Below are 24,628 nucleotides of genomic sequence, written 5' to 3'. Positions count from 1 at the left end.
TAACTACATTTTACCTCTCAAAATGGAATTCAAATTAAAAATTATGAAATCATATTTAGTGCAATTCCAATTGAGATCCCAGGAGCGTACTTCATGGACCTTGAGAAAACAATCCAAAAATTCATTTGGAACAAGAAGAGACCCAGAATAGCAAAAGCAATTCTAGGTAACAGAGACATGGCAGGGGGTATCACAATCCCCAACCTGCAACTCTACTACAAAGCTACAGTGATAAAAACAGCATGGCACTGGCAAAAAAACAGACCTGAGGACCGGTGGAACAGATTAGAAGATGCAGAAACAACGCCAGACACACTCAGCCATCTCATCTTTGATAAAGGAGCCAAACACCCTCACTGGAAGAAAGATAGCCTCTTTAATAAATGGTGCTGGAAAAATTGGGCTTCAACTTGCCAAAGATTAAAACTAGATCTATATCTCTTGCCATGCACTAAACTAAAATCAAACTGGATTAAAGATCTAAATATTAAAATAGAAACTCTGAACCAGTTGGAACAGAGGCTAGGTAGAACCCTTGAAGACATCGGTGTAGGAAAAGATTTTATGAACAAAACCTCAGTTGTGCATGAACTAGCACAAACAATCAGCAAGTGGGATCTCTTCTTATTAAAAGGCTTCTGCACAGCAAGAGAAACCACCAGCAGTGTGAAGAGACAACCCACAATGTGGGAAAAAACCTTCACCTTCTCTTCCTCAGACAAAGGTCTACTATCTCGAATCTCTAAAGAACTTAAAAAGATCAGACCTCCCAAATTTAAAGATCCAATCTGAAAATGGGCATCTGAAATGAACAGACATTTCTCAGACAAAGAAGTAGAAATAGCAAATAAATACATGAAAAAATGTTCAACATCACTGGTCATTTGAGAGATGCAAATGAAAACAACACTGAGATTCCACCTCACTCCAGAAAGAATGGCTGCTATCATGAAATCAACCAATAACAAATGCTGGCAGGGCTGTGGGGAAAGAGGAACACTGCTCCACTGCTGGTGTGAGTGTAGACTGGTGCGACCACTGTAGAAATCAGTATTGAGAAACCTCAAAGAACTAGGACTGGAAGTCCTATTTGACCCCGCTATTCCACTCCTGGGGATCTTCCCCAAAGAATTAAAAGAATCATACCACAGTGATATATGTGCACCCATGTTCATAGCAGCACTGTTTGTGATAGCTAAAACTTGGAAATAGCCCAAATGCCCATCAACTGGAGACTGGATAAAGAAAATGTGGGGTTTTTTTGTAAAATGGAGTACTACTCATCCATAAAAAATGAGAAATTAGAGAAATTTATAGCTAAGTGGATGCACATTGAGGCAATACTCTTAAGTGAAATAAATAGGACACACATGTGTAAATACCAAATAGTTTCTCTGGTGTGAGAAACTGAAAGTGTAAATAAGGACTAAAATGTATAATAGGTAATGTGAAATAGGAAGAGAAGGGGCAAAGGGGAAGGAAGTGGGAGGGCTAGGGAAAAGGATAGAAGGGAATGGGATTAATATGAGAAAATGGAAAAATAGAAACAAAATCTTTGTAAATAGGGAGGAATGGAGGGGTTGAAGGGAGGGCTGGGCAAGGGTGAAAAATAAGAACCAAGAGAGATTATGTAAAGGTGCAAATTTCCAATGATGAATGTCATTATATTGTATACCTAAAATGTACCAATGATTAGAATGAATAATTGATAATGCAAAATAGGAAGAAAAGGTCCAAAGGGGTAGGGGTAGTGGGAGGGAAAGGGGAAAGGAAAGAAGAGAAAGGGAAAATGCTGAGAAATGGAAAAAATGGAAATAAAGTCTTTGTAAATAGGGGAGGGTGGAAGGGGTGAAGGGAGGGCTAGGAATGGGGAAAAAATAAGAACCAAGATGCATTATGTAAAGGTACAATTCCCAATGAGAAATGTAATTGCGTTGTATACCTAAAATGTACCAATAAAAGAATTTAACAAAAAAATTATGAAATCATATTTTTAATACTAATTATGAATTATATTGGGGAGTGCTTTACAATATACAAGGAGGTTTTATAAGTTTTTTCTCCTAAAATCAACCAAAATGTATGAAATATTAAATAACAACATAATCGATAATTGACAAATAATATTTGATATCAGGACTTTACTTAAATAATGTATTCTCACAGTTCTATGAGGTAGGTGTTAATATATGCTATATTTCACAGATGAACAAAGTGCGCCACAGTTAATTTGAAAAGCTGATCTTCAGTCACACAGCTCGAGTTCATATTCATTTCAAGAAATATTCAACTGTTGAAATATATGTGCAGAGCAATGGTACTTGAGGTTATTTGGAAGAGGGCAATTATGATTAGAAGGCCCATCATATAGTTTTGTTCTTACAAATTTAAATATGAAGAATTTACTGAAATATATGAAAATGTTTAATTTAAAAATCATATTTATTTTAATATTAGTGTTATGTTTCTTTTAATAACAAATGAATATTCTATTTTAATGTATTTTCATGAATGAGTGAAAGTATGCAAAACATAAAATGCAAAACACATCTAGTGCAGCCTCAGTATATTTAGTCTCATAATAGAATAATGTGATGAATGCTTTTCTCTCTTAGATTTAGAAATTTAAAATTTAATAGAAATGTGTACAAATTTTAATTATTCAAAAATATTTTAAAAATATGTTGTAAATCAAATTGATCAATAAAAATACCTACTGTGAGGGAAAAAAATGATCATTTGGATGTTTTGGAAGAACATAGGTATTGCTATAATTATTTCTGAAGTAGATAAAGAATCCATCTTTCAAGTTTTAGTGAAATTTATGGTCCCAAATCCTAATGAATAAGTCACATAATTACCAATCAGGTCATTCATTAATCTCATTAATGAATAAATTTGCATAAAATATAATTTACTTTTGATCTTTTAAAAAGAAAAATGTTTCTTAATTTATGAAGAATTAATCAAATTTTATTAAAACTTTTATTCTAGACATTCACACACATCAAGTAAATATATTTCCATCACAATCACTCATTCACAAAAATGCACCTGTATTGTAAATACCAGACATATTGAAAAACTTCTGTTTAATCTTGGGTGGTCTCTCTACTCAGGTTTGATTAAATATGTCTTTTCACAACAGGTGACTTTTTAATTGTTTTCTTATGGCTACTCATTTATTCCTCAGGCTTTGTTTGGCTTGCATTAGTTTTCAGAGTTAATGACCATGTGTGAGAACATGCTGAGTACAGGTGGCCAATGGTTAGGCTGAGAATGTCGGTGTTATAGTAAATGCAGCAGGCAAATGATTTAGCTTCACCAATTAATACAATGAATGAATAGTTCCCTAACCCTCAAGGCCTTTCAAATAGAAAACAAGCTCAGAATAGGGACTTCATAATGAAAGTATGAAATGAAGAATAAAGCAGCTTGTTCTTTGCATTTATTGGCTTTCTTTCTTCAGTGGTCTAAGCCTTTTCCCTTGCACAGTTTAAGGTCTCAAATCAATTTTTACAGAGTGGTTTCCTGCCTGTGTGCAAATCTATTCGTAAACTTAGTGTTTTATTCCCTCTGACTTTTGCATCTCATTATTGTCCTAGAAGCCTGCCACACTAGCGGTGTGAGCTCTAGGCCTGTTTTATTTCTTCCTGGCAAAAAGACAGAGATTTTCATAATGAGAAACATTATGTTTTCAAGCATCCAAAAAAATTCTAGTTATTAAATAAGCTTAAGATAAATTCAACAATGGAAACTGAATTACAAGTAAAATAATTCTTATGAAGCAATCCTCACTGAGGAGAACAAACAGAAAAATGGGTTCTTTGGATTACATAGGCTCTCAGAAACTAGGACCAAAGACAAAAATAGATTTTCCAATGTGCTAAACAATTTTTCTTTTTTTCTTTTTTCCTGACAAAAGAATCATTTGTTTGCAATTAGTTTAGGTAAAGGAAATAGCATTTGAAGTCTTGTTTTCCAATTGGAATGACCCCTGTGACCTATGAAGACACTTGGAATATTTTATTCACTCTTGGTTAGAGGTACATTGGGTTGGGCAATTTTAATAAATGCAATCACATTTGCTTAATATTTTAAGCTTGAAAATTCTGCAAATACCAAATTATGTAAAAATTAAATATTTGAATGTTCTAATATGCAATGAATGCAAACAGCATAATCATAAAACCTTTGATATATGCTAAATTGATAAATATCAACCAAGTTTTTACAAGTGTCAACATGACAACTTTCCAAAAATAAGAAGAAAAGAAGAGGGGCTATAACTAAAAATTGGTAAACTTCATTTTAAACTAATAAGGTAATAATAAACAAGATTGTCTCACAGTGAAAAAGAAATGTCATTTTATTGACCCTTCATAAATAGCCAAATATCTTGGAAATTATTTCAAAACATTGGATTTTCAGAAGTTGCCTTTTTTTTAAAAAAATAACTTTATTATCAAACACATACAAAAATTAAAACCATTCAAAGAAGAGCAATGCAAGGGGAAAAATACAATAATATTCAAATACAGTAGAACTCAACCAAAATAAAACTGAAAAGCACTTAAACATTTTTCCATATAATTTAAAAAAGCATCTCAAGCTCCAACAAGACACCGGAGGATGTGATTTGTTTCAGAAAGATCCCCAAAAACTAACATTGAACAAATAGCCGTCTGGAAAAAAACTCCAGTTAGCTAGCAGACTCCACATAAGCCAAACTGCTCCCAAATTTAAATTTCAATACAGTCATATGACACGCAATGGAAACACAATCTGAGAACTATGTTATTAGGCCATTTCATCCATGCGTATCCTTAATTACACTTTCAGTTTCTCACACTAGAGAAACTATTCGGTATTTACACATCTGTGTCCTATTTATTTCACTTAAGCGGAGGCCCTCAATATGCATCCATTTAGCTATAAATGTCTCTAGTTTCTCGTTCTTTATGGCTGAGTAGTACTCCATTTTATATATTAAAAAAAAAAAAAAACGACACATCTTCTTTATCCAGTTTCCAGTTAATGGGCACTTGGGCTCTTTCCAAGCTTTCGATATTACGAACTGTGCCGCTATAAACGTGGGTGTACATATATCGCTGTGGTATGATTCTTTTAATTTTGGGAGGAAGATACCCAGGAGGGGGATAGCTGGGTAAATGGGACCTCTAAGGCTAATTCTTTGAGGTATCTCCATATTGATTTCCACAGTGATTGCACCAGTCTGCACGTCCATCAATAATGGAGAAGGGTTCCTTTCTCCCCACACCTTCACCAGCATTTGTTGTTGGTTGATTTCTTGATAGCAGTCATTCTTTCTGGGATGAAGTGGAATCTCAGTGGTGTTTTCAACTGCATCTCTCAAATAACCAGTGATGTTGAACATTTTTTTGTATATTTATTTGCTGCTTTTACTTCTTTGTCTGAGAAATGTTTGTTCATTTCAGATGCCCATTTTTGAATTGGGTTTTTGCATTTGAGGGGTCTGATTTATTGACCCTTTATAAATAGTCAAATATCTTGGAAATTATTTCTAAACATTGGATTTTCAGATGTTGCCTTTTAAATTCCCTATATTGCTGTGATGCAATTTGCATCTTTGAACACAAACAGTATTTATATTTCTCTTTTAATATAACCTTGAATTCTGACTTACATCAATTATTTAATGATTTATTTCTTTGAATTTTAACCAGTAAGTTTATTGAGAAAATAAGCCTTGATACCAAAATAATTTCCAAAAGAACCAATCTCCTGCCTGGCTTCCACATCATAACCCCTCTTTAATTGTTACTTGAAGTGTATACCACACCTCTTACTGTCCTCATTTTAGAAACAAGGGGAAAAAATGAAGCAGTAAATTGGGAAAATGGAAGGGTAGTTCCTTTCTTTGTTTTCAACATGCAAATTTTATTTTAACATGCAAATTTTTATACAGTGGTTATTACATATTGCCACATTGGGGCAGGAAGCATTTGAATATGTTCTTCCTAGTTGCCAATATCTATCTTCCATCTTGCTACTTATTTGCACTTTGGGTTTCTCACACAAGCAAATCAATGTGATATTTAAGTGAGAAGATTTTATTAATTCTATATATTGATTTCAAGAGTTAATATCTTCAAAACAGTGCATCTTCACAGTTAATGTTTCTTTTAGTAAATCAGTTCTTCATAGCTGGGGATGGTGGCACATGCCTGAAATCCCAGAATTCAGGAGCCTGACTAGGATATTGTTGTGAGTTCAAGACCAGCCTGGGCTACATAGTCAATTCAAGGCCAGCCTCAACTATATAACAAGACAGTATCTCAAAAAACCAAGCATAAATAAATTCTTAATTATTAATTTAATTTTTAACTTTTAATTTAAAACTGTTATTTATATTTTGTTAGATTTAACACAGTGTTCTTTCTAGTTTTATTCTTTTCATTATTTTAAGGGAGTTTTCTAATAATATGTTCTTGTTGATGAATATAGATGTTCAGTTGATTTGTACAGTTCAGTTTGGATTTGTAGGCAGCAATTTTGCCAAACTCTATTACTTTATATAGTTAGCACTTTGGTTATTTCCCAATACATAACAAACTATCCAAAAACAGTAGTGTAAAATAAAAATTACTACATCTCATAATTGTGTGAGTCAGATTGGCTTTTAAGTTGTTTCACTACTGTGCTAGTCTGTTTTGGTATCAAAGTTATATAGAACTAAAAAAAGGCAATGAAGGTGATTTCTAGATTCAATTTCACATGTAAAAGACTTGAAAAACATAATATTTGTCTTCACTATAAGCACAAAGATGAACAAATTCAAAATTAATGACTTTTCTCATGCACATCAGGAAATTTAGATTACAAGGCAAAGTATCAATACAAAATCTAGAGAGGTGAGTAAACACACAGCTAAGATTAGCTTATCAGAAGACACTCCAGTTAAAATTGAGGCTTCAGTGTAAAACAAATGGATTACTACTGAAGGACTGTAAGACACAGAACTCGATTTAAGAAAGAATTCTTAGGGAAACTCAAAAGACAAAAGTGGAGAAAAAGTAATAGACAAAAAACTATAGAAAAGTGAAACTTCTGGGATACACAGCCAGTACATGTGAAACACATATCTAAATCCTAGCTAGATTAACATAAAATTTCACCCCCTAAAAGCCTAATTTCCTCAGTTCTATTATTTAAGTCTTCATTTGTGGCTCTTTTGACAAAAATTTGCCAGTCATTCTAAAACAAAACAAGGGAAGGAAAGGGAAGGGGAAGGGAGGGAAGGGGAAGGAGAAGTAAAAGGAAGGGAAGAGAGGGAAAAAAGCACAGCTCATAGATACAAAGCAAGCATCAAAACCAGAATCAGGTAAGACAGAATTCTGAATTACCAAGTAGAACATTTAAAATAACTATGTATAAAACACTAAGATATTTTGTAGAAAAATATAGCTTGCAAGGATAGGCAATATAAGCAGCTGGATAAAAACTCTAAGAATGAATAAAAGACCAATACTAGAAATAAAAATATTATACAAGAAATAAAGAATGTATATGACAGACTCATCAGTGAACTGGGCAAAGATTAATAAATCAGTCTTTTATAAAGACATGTCAATACGAAGCACCCAAACGTATATGCAAATAGAAAGACAATAAAAAATAGAATGCCCAATAAATGTATGACAGTTATAAAAGATATAATGCATATGTACCAGAAGAATAGAGAAAGGAAAACAAGAAACATTTGATAGTGATACCAAATCACAGATCCAAGATTCTGAGAACACCAAGCAGAATAAAAATAAGAATATTGTATTTACATTTCAGCATACTAGACACAAGGCACAGAAAGTCCTAAAGGGACCCAGAGATAAATAAGGCACTAAACCTAGAAGAACAAAGGCAAGAATAAACTACTTTCTCATAAGATACTAAGCAAGAAAGAAATGAATTTAAAATATGAACCTACAATTCTGGATCTAGAAAACTCAGTCTTCTAAAAGAAGTACAAAAAAAGACAGAAAGTAACAGAATTTTCTGTCAGAAGACTTCCAATGCAAGAAATGTAAAAGAAGTTCTCCAAAGAGAAAGAAAAGTATATAGTTTAGAAACATGTGTCGATATTAAGCAAGAAGGTTGGAGAAGAAGTAAATGAAGATGAATTCTTTTTCTTTTAATTAATCTAATAGTTACTGCTTGTTCAAAGAAAAATAGCAACAATATGTTAGAAGTTATATGTATAAGTCAAATACATGGCAGGAATGTTTTCAGGGAGTGGAACAGGAATTGTTTATATATCTTTGCACTAAATAGAGTGAGATTAGTTCTCCATGTATATTTAAAATTCAAGGGCAAACAGAAACATTTTTAAAGACGTGTAGCTGTATACTAAAAGGGAAGAAATGGGGTAACACAGACTGCTCAGCTAAAAGCAAAGAAAGTTAACATGGTCAAGCAGTAGGAAGAATATGGAAAAACAGGAAATTTCATTTTTTGCTAAATAGGATGTAAAATCATAACAGCCTGGCTAAATCTTACAAAACTAAAAGCACTCTTAGCAGAAAATCAAGCAATTATGTTCCTTTATATTTATTCAAAGAGTTGAAAACTTAACACAAAATTTTGCACATCATGTTTATAGCAGTTTTATTCATAAGTACCCAAAACTTGGAATTAATTGAGATAATGTTAAGTAGGTGAATGGATAAACTATGATACATCCAAATAAAAGGCACTTATTCACTGCTTAAATAAATGAGCTATCAAGCTATGAAAATGCAGACAGGAACCTTAAAGACATACTAGTAAGTAAAAGAAGGCAATATAAAAATTCTATATCTTATATTATTTGAACTATGATATATGAAATCTTGATGCAAAATTATGAACAGAGTAAAAAGACTAGTCATAGTTGGAAAAATCCCTAAAGAAATAGTTGCAAAATGAATTCAATAACACATTAAAATACACTACAATCAAATTGGTTTTGCTACATGTAGGTATACAATATAGTTCAACATACAAAAATCAATAAATGTAATACATTGCATAAGTAAAATCATTAATAAAATAAAAATGACGATTGTCTCAATTGACACTGAAAAAAATTCAATAAAATTCAGCATCCCTCCATGACAAAATTTCTGAAGTAATTAGATAGTAAAGCCTATTATATATGATAAACCCCTAGCCAACATTATAATGAATAGGAAAAAAAACTGAAGAAATCAGAAATGAGACAATATCTACTGTTATCAATCCTATTAACTATGTATTTTTCAAATTTTAGCCTAAGCAATTAGGCAACAGAAAGAAATAATAAGAGTAAATCAGAAAGGAAGAAGTCAAATTGTCCTCATTTGCAGATGATATGATCCTGTACCTAGAAAAGCCCTGAAGACTACCAAAAAATTTTAAACCTGATAAATCAATTCAGTAAAGTAGCAAGATACAAAATCAATGTTGGAAAAATCAGTAGCTTATCTAGACACCAATCCTTAACTAACTGAGAGAAAGTCAGGAAAACAATGCCATTTATGATAGCTCCAATAAATAAATAAATACATAAATATATGCTCATAGACAGGTCTAGAAATTAATATCAAGGAGGAAAAATACAAAATGAAAATTCCAGCACATTGAAGAAAGAAAATGAAGATGAGAAGACCAACCATGTACATGAATTGACAAGCTAAATATTAAAATGGTCATATTACTAAAAGATATCTATAAATTCAATGCAATCTGCAAAAAATACTGAAGATATTCCTCATGTAACTAAAAAATTCTTAAAATTCATGGGGAAATACAAAAGATCCAGGATAGCCTTGTAATCCTGAGCAAAAAGAATATTGAAAGGATCACAATACCAATTTCAAAATATCCTACAAACTCATAGAGAAAAAAATAGAATGTGCTTTATTAGATTTATAAGTGCTCCATTAAGGATTTTTGCATATATGTCATCAAGAGTATTTCTTCATAGTCCCTCTTCCATCTGGTTTTGGTATCAGGGTGATAATGGCATTATGATAATGGCATGACTTTAGAAATCTTCCTTAACTTTCTGTTTCATGGACTAATTTGAGGAGGATTGGTATTCTTCATTAAAATTCTAATAAAAACTCTAGGATGTGTGGAATAGATTAGAAGATACAGAAACAACTCCAGACATACTCAGCCACCTCATCTTTGACAAAGGAGCCAACCATCCTCACTTGAGGAAAGATAGCTTCTTTAATAAATAGTGTTGAAAAAATTGGATTTAAACCTGCCAAAGATTAAAATTAGACCCTTATCTTTCACCATGCACTAAACTAAAATTGAAGTAGATTAAAGATCTAAATATTAAAACAGAAACATTAAACTTGCTGGAAGATAAGTTAGGAAGAACTCTCAAAGACATTGGCATAGGAAAAGACTTTATGAACAAATCCGCAGTAGCATGGAACTAGCACAAAGAAACAACAACTGAGATCTCATCTTATTAAAAAGCTTCTTTACTCCAAGAGAAACCACCAAAAGAGCTAAGAGACAACCTATAATGTGGGAAAAAAATTTTACCAGCATTTCCTCAGACAAAGATCTACTATCTAGAATATATAAAGAATACACACAAAAAAATCAGACCTTCCAAATTTAAAGACCCAATTCAAAAATGAGCATCTGAAATGAAAAGACATTTCTTGGACAAAGAAATACAAGCAGCAAATAAACATATGAAAAACTGTTCAACATCACTGGTCATTCGAGAGATGCAGATGAAAACAACACTGAGATTTCACCTCACCCCAGAAAGAATGGTTGCAAAGAAATCAATCAATAACAAATGCTGGCAGGGCTGTGGAGAGAAAGGAACCCTTCTTCATTGTTGGTGGGAGTGTAGACTGGTGCAACCACTGTAGAAATCAAAATTGAAGTAACTCAAAAAACTATGATTAGAGGTTCCATTTGACCCAGTCATTCCTCTGCAGGGTATCTACCCAAAAGAATTAAAAGAATCATAACAAGGTGATATATGTGCACCCATGTTTATAGCAGCACAGTTTGATACCTGGAGCCTGGAAACAGCCCAATTGCCCATCAACTGGAGCCTGGATAAAGAAGATGTGTGGTTTTGTTTTGTTTTGTTTTGTTTTTTGGTACCGGAGATCGAACTCGGGTTCTTGTGCTTGCGCAGCAGGGGGCGAAAACCACTAAACTAAATCCCACGCCCAGATGTGGGTTTTGGGATTTTTTTTTATAAAATGGAGTACTACTAAGCCATAAAGAATGAGAAACTAGAGAAATTTATAGCTAAATGGAGGAACATGGAGGCTATACTCTTAAGTGAAATAAATAAGACACACATGTGTAAGTACTGAATATTTCTCTGGTGTGAGAAACTGAAAGGGTAAATAAGGATTCAAATGCATAATAGATAATGTGAAGTAGAAAGAGTCTAAAGGTGTAGGGGAAGTGGGAGGGGTAAGGGAAAGGAAAGAGGGGAATGGAATTAATATGAGAAAATGAAAACATAGAAACAAAGTCTTTGTAAATTGGAAGGAGTAGTGGGTGAAGGGAGAGCAGGGGAATGGGGAAAAAATAAGAATCAAGATACTTTATGTAAAGGTACATGTTCTCAATGATGAATATAACTGTATTATATACCTAAAATGTACCAATAAACAATGTAAGAAAAAAATTCTGATGAAATTTAGCTGTGAATGTATCTGTTCCTGTGCTTTTCTTTGTTGGAAAAACTTCATTTCTTCTTCAGTCTTATTACTTGTTATTAATCTGTTTAGGGTTTTTTTTTTTCTTTTTTGCATTACCTTGGTTCAATTTTTGTAGGTTAAACATGTCTAAAATTTTACCCTATTTCTAGATTTTCCAATTTACTAGAATATAGATTTTCAAAATAATCCCTAGTGATCCTATAGATTAGTAGTTTCTATTGTAATATCCTCTTTTCATCTCTAATTGTATTGATTTGGGGTGAAGTAATCTCGCTCTTTCTTTGGATTAGTTTAGCAAAGAGTTTATCAATATTGGTTATCTTTCCAAAGAACCAATTCTTTGTTTCATTAATCTTTTATGTTGTTCTTTTAGTCTCTATATCATTAATTTCAGCCCTGATCTTAATTGTGCCTTCCTTCTATTTGATTTGATTTGGGGTTTTTGTTACTTTTCTAATACCTTCAGATGTAGTTTATTTATTTGAGATAGCTCTGATTTTTTTAATGGAGGTACCCATAACTATAAACTTACCACTTATAACTACCTTCACTCTACCCCAAAGATTCTGATATGTTGTGTTTTTATTTTGATTTGCTTTTAGAAAATTTTTAGTTACCCTTGTAATTTTTTCAATAACTCACTGAGTATTTAAATGTGAATTGTTCAATTTTTATATGTTTATACAGTTTCTGTTGTTTCCCTAGCTGTTTATTTCTAGTTTCACTCCATTATGATCTGAAAAGATGCAAGAAATTATTTCAGTTGCCTTCTATATTTGTTAAGAATTGTTTCATTGTTTTAAATATCACTTGTTTTGGAGAAAGTTCCACGAGCTGTGAAGAAAAATGTATATACTGCAGTTGATGGATCGAATGTTCTGTAGATCTCTAAGTCCATTTAAACAATGGTGTAGTTTAATTCTGATTTTTCTGTTTTTCCTTTCTTTTATTTTTTTTTGTTTGAATGGCCTTTTAGTGACAGTGGAGCACTGAAGCCAGCCACTGTTATTCTGTTGGTGCATGTGTTTCCCTTAATGTGAACCAGTGTTTTCTTAGAAAATTGGGCACTGTGACATATGATGTATACATATTTACACTATCTGGTAGATTGTTTCATTTAACAATACATGTTGGCCTTTGTTTCTCCTATAAAGAACTGAAAAAAATCAGATACCCCCCAGATTTAAAGATCCACTCAAAAATGGGCATCTGAAATAAATAGACATTTCTCAGATGAAAAAGTACAAATACCAAATAAATATAGGAAAAAATGTTCAACAGCAGTAGTTATTCAAGAAATGTAAATTAAAACAACACTGAGATTCCATCTTACTCCAGAAAGAATGACTATCATCAAGAAATCAACCAATAACAAATGTTAGAGAGGCTGTGGAGGAAGAAGAACCCTGCTCCTTTATTGGTGGGGGTATAAATTTGACCACTAAGGAAATCAGTATGGAGAGTTCTCAAAAAACTAAAAGTAGAGCTTCCAGTTGATCCAGCTATTCCCCTCTAGGAATCCTCCTGAAAGAGCTAAAAGCATCAGTGATATCTGCATACCCATGTTTGTGGAAATGAAATTCATAATAGCTAAATCTTGAGAACAACCCAAATGCCCATCAGCATATGTATGGATAAAGCAAATGAGATATTTAGATACACTGGAGTACTACTCTGCCATGAAGAAGGATAAACATGAGATATTTTTAGGTAAATGGATGCACTTTGAGACCATAATTTTAAATGAAATAAATCACACCAAACTCTCATGTCTTTTTTGATTCCCGGAGCTCTTACTTCATCTTCTGAGAATAGATCCGTTTTCACATTCCTAACTCTTAAGTCTTCTCATTCACATTCATGTTTAAGATACATGTATTCAGCCACCTTACCTATGTATTCAGCAAAATGGTATTATTTAAAAAGTGTTGAGAATATGAATTGTGTAAAGAAAAAAATCTCTTCAGTAAAAGATCCTATAAAAATTGATATCCACACTTAGAAGAATGGCGCTAGACTCTTTTACTCTTAACTGGTTAAAAAAAATCAGTTCAAAGGGAACTGGACTCTTAAACTGGAGATCTGAAACTATGAACCTAGTCCTAGAAAATATGAATCAATGTTTTATGATATTGGGTTGTGGAGGATATTTTGGATATCACCCAAAAAGGACAAGTAGTAAAGCAAAAGTAGACTAATGGAATTTCATTGAACTAAAAAAAATCTACAAAGAGGAAACAATCATGAGCATGAAAAGACAAGCTATAAAATTGGAGAATATATATATATTTGGTACCAGGGATCAAACTCAGGACTTTGTGCTTGCAAGGGAGGTGCCAGAACCACTGAGCTAAATCCTTGGCTGGAGAATATATTTTTACCGCATACAACAGGCAAAGGATTAATATTCAAAGAACTCAGATACTTTAATATTAAGAACACAAATATTTGTTATAAAATATTCAAAGAACCTGAATAGACATTTCAGAAAAAGGGAATATAAATGGTCAATAAGTGTATAAAGCAGTACTCCATAGAATCATCACAGAAATACAAGTCAAAAGTAGTGAGATTTCAACTTACACCAATTAGAAGTTATTATCAAAAAGCAAAATAAGAAATGTTCCCAAGAAGATGGAAAAAACAGAATTCTTGTATGCTGCTAGTCCAAATGTAGCTTGACACAACCATTGTGGAAAATATGAAGCCAGAAACAATCTGCTGGAAGATAAAATAGCTAAAAATCTTAAGACATAAGCAAAAGCAAGGACTTTCTGAACCAAACCCCAATTTCATAAGTAATAAATAGTACCTACCATCAACAAATGAGATCATGTCAAATTAAAAAATTTCTACACAGCAAAATAGCAACCAACACAGTGAAGAGAAAATCTAGAGAATGGGAAAAATTTCTGGCAGTTACTCCTGGATAAAGGACTAATACATAGAATATTTAAAGAACTCCCCCAAATTAGATGCCCCTCCAAAGAAAACACCCGCTGAAAAAATGGGCAACTGAAATGACTGGACACTCTTGGAAGAGTAATTGTATATGGCCAATAAATACGTGAAAAAGTATTCAACACCTCTGGGCATTAGATAAATGAAAATAAAAATAACATTGAGATCTATCTTAGTTCAGAAAAAATATCTATCATCAAGAAAACAAATAATAATAAGGCTAGTTAGGCTGTGTGGAAAAAAGAACCCTTCTACATATTTGATGGGCATCTAAACTTTTAAAAGCACTATGGAAATCAGTATGGAAATTCCTCAACAAAAAGCAAAATAGAAATTCTATTTTTGACCCAAGGATTCCCTTCTAGGTATCTTCCCAAAAGAGTTATAGCATCTTATTACAGTGATACATGCCTACCCATGTTTATAGGAGCATAATTTATAATAGCTAAACCTTGGGCTGGATGCAGCCTTTATGTCTCTCCATCAGTGGATGAATGGATAAAGAAAAGGTGGCATTTATAAACACTGGAGTACTACCCTGGCATATAAATTAAACTTGTGTCGACTGTAGAAAAATTAATGCATCTTGAGACTACAATATTAAATGAAATAAATCAGACCAGAAGCTTAAATATCCCAGTTTCCTTTATGTGAGAAAACCAAAATATAACAGGAAATAGGGAAGCAGATCTCTTGCTAAAGGAAAAAGGATAAAGAGATGGAAGAAGAAAAGAGGGAAAGGAAGAGTTGGGATGAAAGAAAAAAAAAGAACTTTTATGTCCATGTACCAACTCCCTATGAGAAATGTAATCACGTTCTGCAAATATATACCAACAAAAATTACAAAATAAAAAAAAGAACATATACAGATGGAAAATAAACATATGAAAAGCTGCTCAATATCATATCATTAGGAAATTACAAATTAAAGCAATTATTACTACACAAGTTTGAGAATAGATAAAATACAATAACTAACAATATCAAATTTTGGTGAATATACAGGCAATAAAAACTGTTGATGGGAATTCAAAATGGTTTCATTTCTCTGCAAAAATTTTTAAAATCTGTATGTTTAGCTGGCATGGTGGCACACACTTGTATTACCAGCACTCTGGGAGGCTGAGGCAGGAGAGTAAAAAACTTGAGCCTCATGTGGGCAACTTAGTAATTTAATAAGGCCTGGTCTCAAAATTAAAAGAAATGGACTGAGGAGGTAGCACAGTGTGAAGGCCCTGGGGTCAGTCCCCAGTATCCCACACAAAAACATTAGTTAAATTTTAAGATTAAAATTTTGTTTAGAAATTTTTTTCAGTAACAAGAGAAATAACTTCTTCACCAAATTATATATAATGATATATAAAAATGAGTTTTAAGGGAAACCTTACATAAGCACTTCGGATTTAAGTATATCACAATGTTTAAAGAGTTATCTTCCAATGTTTGTTTTACAGGTTTCTTGTTTTCTCTAAATTTTCTAATTCTGTACAAGAAGTGTCCTTGTAATCAGGTCTTTCTTTGGACTGGCTCCACACATGGCCTGCAGCTTTCCTCAGCTGACATTCCACATTCCCGGCATCTCGAACTTCCTGAGGTCTCCTACTACACTTTTGGCTCCATTCCCACAGCTTCATGCACTGCCCTCTCAGGAGCCCTTTGCCTGGCCTTCCAAGTCCTTTCTTTGAAATCTGTGTGGAAGGCTCCTGACCACAACTCTTGCATTCTGCATGCCAGTAAAAGTAGCATTATGTGTTCTATGTCAAAGTGTGCAGTTAGTGAAAACAGTAGCCAGGCCTCCTTGAACAGTGGGCACCATGGGCCTGAATGGCTGAGCATGGTGAAATAAATCCCAAGGTATCAATTCCAAAGGAGGCCCTTCTAGAAAAGAAGGCCCAGAGACTCTTTCTAAGAGCAAACAATATTTTTGCACACCTGGGCCCGCAATAGGTGGAATTTCCTGGTTCCTCAAATACCCTTAACACTCCTTTCTTCTGGTCCTTGTACAAGTACTGGCTTCATTTTAGCTAATCTTTAGCAGTTAAATCTCATTTGGGCTCAAATTTGCACAAGGTTCCTTCTGGAAAAATTTTTAATTTTTTTCATATTTTTATGCTCTGCCTTTTGCCACAGATTCTCACTATACATTTGGATAAAAGCAACAAGTAGTACATATGCCACTGTCTAAATGTTGGGCTATCTTAAAATTTCTGCCAGATGAACTACTCCACCATCCTTAACCTTAGTCTCCTGCTAAGGCTCAGACATCAGCAAAATTAATACAAATTTTCTACTAATTTGTAACACACATGGCCTCTAGTCCAATGGAGTCCTAGTCCCAAATGAATCTGCCTAAGCCTGTCTTCTTTTTTCTCAAATTTTATTCCCAGTTAAGTACTGATGAAGTATACACCAGGGTAAAAACATTTCATTTATGCAAGTACTAAGGAAGTTTATTTTACAAGTGCGCAGGAAAGTGAAGAAGTAAACCAAGCAAGACCCCGTGCCAGGTGGGCTGAAACCAGCGAAGAACCCTTGAAGGCACCTGAGAAACTGAGTAGACACAAGATCTTGGTGATCTAACAGGTATGATGCAGCCACACCATTTGGGAGGCAAAAAGGGTCCTGCCTTTCCTGGGGTTTTCCTCGGCCTGGTTCCCTAGTCAGTGTGACACACAGCCCTGTCTTGCCATGGATGCTTCAGCGATGCTGCAGGAGAGGTGAAAGCTCCAAACAAGGGCCTTTAATTCTCTAGAGACTGCTGGGGCTGCCTGCACTGAGGGTGTCAGAAATGGGACCCAGAACTATCAACCCCCTTCCTCCCCTACCAGAATCCCTGTGAACTCAACCAGTCAGTCCCTTGGAAGTGGCACTTCCAAATGTCAAGTGCATGGAGCCAGACACAGTAAGACAAAAATAGCATGTGTGATTCAAACTGTACTGAGATCACACAGGCCTGGGGCAGAGACCCCACTATGGTGCAGGGCTGTACACCAGGCAACACTGGTCTTCCCTGTCTGCATTTCCATCAGGATTCTATTCTTCTGAGCCCCAACCAGAATCACCTAATCAAGCTCAGCTTACAGCATTCTAAGCCTTCTCTTATGGCAACTCCAAAGCTTTCAAAACTCCTTTTATAAATGACTTCCAAAGGCTTCTGAACCACACAGTCAGGAATAGTCACAGCAATGACCCCACTTCTCTGGTACCAATTTCTATATTAGTTATTTTCCCTTTGCTGAAGATAATACCTGACACAAACTAAAAAGAGGAAAGGTTTAATTTAACTCATGGTTTGGCAGCATTTATTTCATAGTCAGCTGGCTCCAGCACAGGTATATCATGCCAGATGGACATGGAGGACCAAAGCTGCCTAGTTCATGGTGGCCAAAAAAGAAGAGTGGTGAAACAGCGTCAGAGAAGAAAATCCAAGGGACCATATATGTTATCCAAGGTCACACGTCCATGACTCAGACAAGGCCAGAAGAGTGCTTTATTAATCTGTTCGACATTTCTTAATCCACCAAAGTTGGCCTATCAAGATTAATCATCATAATCCACCCCTTGTCAACGTCACACCCAAATATACCTCCTCAAACCATATTTAATCTCTAAGTAAAAACAATAGCAACTTCATAATTCCACCAAACATAATGCAGCTATCCTACCTACAGCCATAAATGCGACGATCCCCCATCTTTATTTGTCAACTTTCCCATCTCAGCTTTCCTGTCACTGAGACACAAGATGAAACATCTGCAACTTTAAGGAGGAGACTTTTATTTAGCTCACAGTTTCCAGTGGGTTCAGTTGACTGACTCCATGCCAGAAACAGCATGGTGGAAGTGGAAGGGCTTGGTGGAGAATAGCTGCTCATACTATGGCAGCCAGGAAGTGGGGAAGGAGAGAGAGATAGAGAAAGAGAGAAACAGAGACAGAGTGAGCAAGTGAGTGAGCACACGTGCAACAGAGAGAAAGAGAGGTGAGAGAGAAGAATACACCCTTCTAGGAAGTGTCCCCAGTGATCCCACTTTGTTGAAACAGGCTCCACTTCCCAATAGCACACAAACTACTGAACTCATCAATGGATAAATCTACCAAGGAGTATAGTTCATGTTCCAGTCACTTTCCAAACACATGAGACTTTTAGGGGACATTTTAGATTCAAATGATAACACTAGACAATTTGATGAGTTAGTGAGAGCCCATCTTAATATTTAAAAACTTTTTAAAAGGGCTGTTGATGTACCTTAATGCAAAGGCCCCGGGTTGAATCATCAGTAACCAAATAAAATAAAAATAAAACAAATAGAGTAAAAATTTTAAAATACCTGATTAGATGAATCAGTTGTTCATAAATCTTTTGCTGCTTATCATTAACTACAGAATGTTGCTCCAACTTCTTAACTATACATTACAGAAATCTCAAAAATGGCTTTAATTCACCATTCTATGGTTTCATGTAGCTTTTATAATTCATGTTTCCCTGAATATAATCTGGGCTTCTATTAAGAGCAACCTATTACTTTACAAAATTTTCTTGCTTCTTACCAAACCACTTGTGATACTGAGATGTTATCTATCTAGATTGCTATTAATTCTTTCATCTACATTCCAAAATCCTACTTGTCCTTAGTAATACTCACTTTTAGGTTCTATTAGCCATGTGTGATATCCCTATATTTGATATTATTAAAACACTTTACAAAAGCCCTTCAAAATAAAATAAAATCAGGATTCAAGTTCTAATCATTGGTCTAAGTACCTATTAGTCTCACTATACTACATCATTTCTGAGAACAGAGACAATGATTCAATCTTGTTGGAGTCTTCCTATGAACCTAATATTTTACATATTTGTCAATATGTATTTATTGAATTAAGTTATATTTCCCCTTTCTTTCTTTTAAAATACAGCAAAATAAACATGGATTCCTAAAGGTATATCCATCTCCAGCATTAGAGATCATGTCTACTGACACTTAAAACTTTATAAATTAAATTAAAATTTAAAAACAAACCTAGAAGACATTTTAACCAAACAACATGGGGATTTTTTTATGAGCGGAAGGATTTAGCCTGAAAGGCAGAAGTCCCCATGAGCCTTTTGTAACTGCGCAGCTGTACTGTTGGCTGCAGTCTGTAGTCCAAGAGATATTTTTTTAAGTCTGCTATTGTTATTAATTTGAGGAAAAGAAGTCTCTGCAGAGGAAAAAAATCCAAGATTTTTGTTTGCTTTTCCATCACTCACAGTCGCTGTAATGTCAACACCATTTAGATCAAATTTCAAGCAAAGTGCACAGTTTCATCCAGCTGCAAGAACTAAAAATCTTCTAGAGCACTATAATCTAACCAATAAAATATGTCTGAGAGTGTTAGTAACAATTAACAGGTGTGTACCTTTCCCAGAAAGCTCTCATATGAGATGAAATGTGGGAAGTAATACACTTGAATTTCATAAGAATTACATATAAATAAATATGTATCTGTTTTCACTAATGGATTTCAAAGAACTGAAATATTCAACCATATAAACCCTGTGTATCTTATACAAAGATGCTTCTGTGCTCATCAAAGTCATTATGTTCACTGGATATAGTCATGGTCCATTCTAACCAATATCCTGTCCCTATACAAAGTGGAGATGAAAATAGTAGGCTCATGACAATATTATGAAAATTCAAAATGGTTACACACATACAGGTCCTATCCAAGATGACCATTAAACACTAATAATATTTAAGAATTTTATTATCATTTGTCAGCAAACAGACTCTTAACCTTTCAATTCTCCCATGTCTTTCTGCATTCTGGCTCCATCTTGATTGCTCTCTGGTAGCTCATTCCTTTGTTCTTCTCTACTGTGAGCCACATCCTTCCCTTCTACTCTGCCAAAATCCACAAAATTAATCAGGGCAATAATGCAATTACAACTTGACTAAATCTCCTTCCTCTCTTTTCCTCTGTGAGTTCCACTTTAGTGATCTCCACTCTTTATTCAATATCCCCTATTCTTCTATTCCTCTCCCCATATTCACAAATTGAATCAAGTCACTAAACAATATTGACCGATTGAACTGACCTCAGCTGGGCCCTCATTGGATCTCAGCAATTCTTTTATTTATCACTTGTTGACTCCCTATTGCATTCCTCCCTGCAGCTGTCCCAAATATTTCTGCAGTACTTAAATCTCTAATCCCAGCCCTCCTCTCTCCCTCTTAGCACATAACCTCACCTCCTACTGAGAAAATTAAAACCATCCCAACTTAAGTTTCTACAACTGTCCTCCTTTTCCACACAAAAAGTTTTGTGCATCTCTCCTTCTTTGTTTTTGCATTGTTTTGAAGAAGTGGTTTCCTTTGCATGATGTGAACGGTGATGACCCAGTAAGGAACACAGCCAGCATGAATTTGCCATCCTTTCAAGGTAACCTCATTTTGACCAATAACTTCAAGGAGAAACTTGTCCACAGTAGCTGCCTTTTCATCTTTTCCAAATAGTTCTTAAAATCCTTAATGTAATTTTCCATCCCACTTCAGCTGTTCTTCTCAAAGTACAATTAACTCATGCTCATCCAGAACTGTTCCTTCAAACTCCAGCCTTCAACTCTTACAGTTTTTGTCCTGACTAACTCCCTTCTCTGATTGCCATAACTTTACGTAAAACTTATTTCCCTTTTCTCTTTCATTTACTTGTCATTATTTCTGCTTATGTTCCAAAATTTAGCTACTCAGTGTTTGATCATTTGCTATATATTTTAGTCAGCATTCCTGTTTCTGACATACAATACTTGACAGCCATAAATTAAAGAACGTGAGATTTAATTTGGCTCATTGTTTCAGGTGATTGAGTCCATAGTTAGCTGGCTTTGAGGCAGAAATATCATGGTAGAAGGGTGTGGTATGGCAAAGATGCTTAGTTCATGGCAGTCAGGAAGTACAGCAGGGAAATATTGCCAGAGATGACAGTAGTCAAGGACTATAAATAGTACTGAGGGCCATGCCATCATGACCCACCCACAAACAACCAAATGTGTGCTTTACTACTGCCCTATGCACCTCCTAGCCTATCAAGTAACACAATTAAGCTTAATCGCCATGCTGTATTTCTGTATTTTCACCAAGCAATATCATTAATTCTCATAGCTTTAACAAATTAGGCAATCTTGTATTCTTTAAAAGATGTTTTTTCTCTTACCAATATTTGTAAGTATTTGCAGTTTTGTACTCACTTAAGTGGGATTTTTTCTATTTTCAAACTTCATACTTACAATTTCCTTTAAACGTCATCTCAAAGTTGGATCAAAATTCAAATATTGCATAATATTATCTTTTCTGTCTAAATAGCTCCTAATTTGAGTTCTCTATGTCTATTCAGTAACTATTCCATATTCTAATTTTACCCAAGTTTGGAATAGTAAATATTTTAAATCACTAACAACTATTTAGTGATTTCAACTCTGTGACAGATTTGGATACACTGCAGTGAGTAGGACATAGTGATTTACAAATTCTTAGAGCTAGTTGCCTACTACAATTTCATACATTGAGCAATTGATACAAGTATTATCAGTATGAGGGAGAGTATAAGACAAAATATAAGTGGCAATTAGTCTATAGAACTAGTCAAAAGATGTCACTAAAAGTATCTGAAGAAAGAGTTGTATGTATGAGAGGAACAAAGACATAAAATAAGGTGGTGAATACAGCCCCCCAAAAAAGGGTGTCTATGAATGCCTTGTATGAGAATAAAAGCTAGGGACTAAGTAGAGGAAGCTGGTTTTAAAAGATATAAATAGAATATAAACTATGGAGTATCTATTTAAGCTATTAACTTTAGGGCATTTCTCCTAAAAGGTAAGGAAAGTCATATGAGCTTTTAAATGAAAGTATAGGAAGATAACCATATTTTTATTTTTAAAATATCAGTCTGATCTCAAGTACCAAGAAGATACTTAGGAGCCTACTACCCATGGAAAAGAAAAGTTTACTACTGTCCATGGCTTATATTTGAGTGCAGATAGTGGGAGTGTAGAATATAGGAAAGATTCAGAAATATTTTAACAGCTAGAAGCCATAGGACTTAGTGAGTAACTGCATAAAAGGGGGCAATATAGTCATGGGAGAAATAAATGTCAACCAAGATTTCTGGCCAGAGCAACTAAGTCACAAATGATGCCTGCAATTCATTAAAGTACATAAAGTAGCAAATGTACATTAACAAAACAATAAATATTTAATGAGCACTATGTGTAAGGAATCAGCTATAAACAAAATATGTATATAGATGTATAGAGAAATATATATATATATGTTACACATGACTTATTCCATATAACTGTGATTTAAATACCAATGTGTCTAATTTTATAGAGGAAGAAATGGAAACTTATTCAAAGTTACATACTTAGTAGAAAAAATAACTTAGCTTCCACCTCAGATGCCATCATATTTGAGAAAGATGAGTAGTTTCATTTAGGGTTTGCTTACCTGGCTCTTTCAGTACTTTCAATTTGCAGCCTGCTCTTTGCTAAACTGTAGATCTTATCTCTGTAGTTAACTTGTATTAACTAACTCATTAACATTCCTATTCCCATTCCTCACAGTCACCACAAATCTTGAGTATTACAATGAATTCCTTCTTTGTAGATTCTTTGGATTTTATCCCAAATTGTACACCACATGTAAATATCACACATAAGCCTTATATTAAAATTATTTGGAAGGGTTTCACATAATTTAAACCAGGAATTATGGTCATGGAAGATAGAACAATATTTTTACTCATTTTATGGCTACCACATGCCCTTGAACAGAATAAAAGCTATCTATCTCTTGGGTTAAATAAAAACAACTTTTTTAAAGTGTTCATAGTTTTAAAATTGTCTTCTTTTTCAGCACTATCATATTTGATTCGGATAATGAATGCAGCTATTATTTATCTGCTCCTTATTCAAAATAACAGAAACAGGATTATAACACAGGAAGGATATTAGTCCTTTATTATTCTGAACATAAAACAAAATATCAAATTAAAATCACATAAATATGAAAAAATGTTAATATTTTTCTAGCAATCTCCAGAAAAGAAGTTGCCAAAACAATTGCCTTTCTTCTCTAAATCCTATATTAGGGTAATATTTAAGAAATGTTTATAGTTTTGAAAAACAAGATATTGTTGAATATATAACAGGATGAAATTTACCAAATAAAATTGTATTACATGATGCTTGCTGAAGTTAATTGTATATAATGATATTAAGATACTATATTATCAAAATGACAAATGAAATTGCATTACGTAGAATTTAGGGCTTTTAAGTTAACAAAAAAGTCTAACATTTATAGATGAATTATATGCACAGAAATGCTTTGAAAATCATATAAAAAGATAAACACCTCTTAAGAGTACCTAGCCACAGGAGAGAAAGAGAGTCGGGATTAAGAGTGTGCTCTAAAAGAACTTTAATCTCAATTATTATAATTTTTTGAAAGGAAAATGGTTATGCATTAATCAAGTTTAAATTTATTTATAAATGTGCAATTAAAATTTTTAAAAACACTTCCTGCACTGTTAATAATTTTCTTGAGATTAAAAAATCTAGTTTCCAGTCTTATTTATATTTTGTCAACATAGCAGTTACTATTGCCTTTTGATACTTAGCAAGAGAATAAGATTTATTTCAATTAAATTATGCTTTTCCTATAAGTAAAAATAAATTTCCATTTGGAATCCTATTACTACTTAAGATCTTAATTAAAGAAGGGGTAATAAATTGATGTTTACTAAGGTAACTAAGTATTGAGATATCATGAAATAAAAATAACATCAAGATATTGGCATGCCTTTTAAGAAGATAAAATCCAAAAAGAGACAGAAAAATATTAGATCTAGAATAGAGATAGAAGAACTGATCTTAGCTAGAAACAGTCACACAGAATATTATTTACTCT

General features: G+C 33.7%; 1 long non-coding RNA gene across 1 annotated transcript in view; it reads right to left on the bottom strand.

The window, feature by feature from the left end:
• Positions 1-23,345, bottom strand: part of LOC147823522 (uncharacterized) — a 30,370-nt gene extending 7,025 nt beyond the window's left edge. Inside the window, exon 1 of the long non-coding RNA XR_015443718.1 lies at positions 23,165-23,345. This is a non-coding gene — a long non-coding RNA (uncharacterized LOC147823522). The remainder of the gene's footprint in view (positions 1-23,164) is intronic.
• Between the last annotated feature and the right edge of the window lie 1,283 nt (positions 23,346-24,628).

The sequence above is a fragment of the Heterocephalus glaber genome, unplaced genomic scaffold, assembly GCF_053883595.1.
Source record: "Heterocephalus glaber isolate CG9 unplaced genomic scaffold, H.glaber_assembly_v1.0 deba00001577, whole genome shotgun sequence".
Classification (NCBI taxonomy): domain Eukaryota; kingdom Metazoa; phylum Chordata; class Mammalia; order Rodentia; family Bathyergidae; genus Heterocephalus; species Heterocephalus glaber.
The sequence above is the reverse complement of the archived record's forward strand: the minus strand, read 5'-3'. Positions and strand labels throughout refer to the sequence as shown.